Below are 1,012 nucleotides of genomic sequence, written 5' to 3'. Positions count from 1 at the left end.
CACTACCTCACCCCATGGCCTGCGCTACCTCACCCCACGGCCTGCACACTGATGCACTTCCTTCTGCCTGCGTTTTATTACACTGACGCACTCCCTTACCCTGCACGATATCCCACAACACACTCAATTGCCCCGCGCCTGCGTTCTATTATGCTGACAAGCTCCCTAACCCTCCGTCCTGACCCCCCACAGGATAATTCTGACCCTCCCCACTAGTACTTAACCCTCATACCCTGAGGCCTAACTCTTACCCCTCCATCAGCCTAACACTTACCCCCCCCCCCCCTTCCCTGAGCCTACCCCCCCCCCCCAGCCCAACCCACCCCCCAAACAAACACACATACCACAACCCTCACTCTTACCTTTGGAACATCCACACAGTGCAGTCTGGTTGGTTTTGGGCAGGCCTGGAGCTGGTTGCACGGAAGCATCTCTTCCCTTTTGCCCAGGCAGCAGCAGCAGCCATCACACCAAGTAGCCCCGCCCCCCCACCGGGTCCCGTGTAGCTCCACCCCCATCAGGTCCGTGAAGCCCCGCCCACCCGCCGAGCGGGGGTGCCGGGCAATGGGGTGGGGGGCTGGTTTGGGGACCCCCCTGCATGGTGAAAGGTTGGTGGGAGCCGGGCAGGGTGGAAGGGGGAGCTCTCTGGCTGTCAGTGTGAGGACGCTCAGTGACCCGTCCTATCAGGGTCACTGAGCGTCCTCACACTGACAGCCAGAGATAGAGAAGTACGCTGCTGCAGCAGAGCTCTACCTCCGGCCGGCTCCAAGAGGTGAGCTACTGAGTGTGCTGCGCCCCAGTGGCAGGCAGGGACTGCGGAGCACAATGTCGCCACTGCGCCCCTATAACGTCCCCAAAGCCTTTTATATGCAGCCGCAAGGAGATATGCGCGGCGCCCTGTGCTGAGCGCTCTCCTTCCCTCCCCTTAAGCAGCGGCAGCGGCGGACAGTGAGGGACTGGGTAGCCACGCCCACATGCCAAAGAGGGCGTGGCTACAAATCGGCAGGGCCCA

This window comes from Crinia signifera, chromosome 3 (assembly GCF_055691185.1).
Source record: "Crinia signifera chromosome 3, ASM5569118v1, whole genome shotgun sequence".
In the NCBI taxonomy this organism is placed as follows: domain Eukaryota; kingdom Metazoa; phylum Chordata; class Amphibia; order Anura; family Myobatrachidae; genus Crinia; species Crinia signifera.
Note: the sequence above shows the minus strand (reverse complement) of the source record.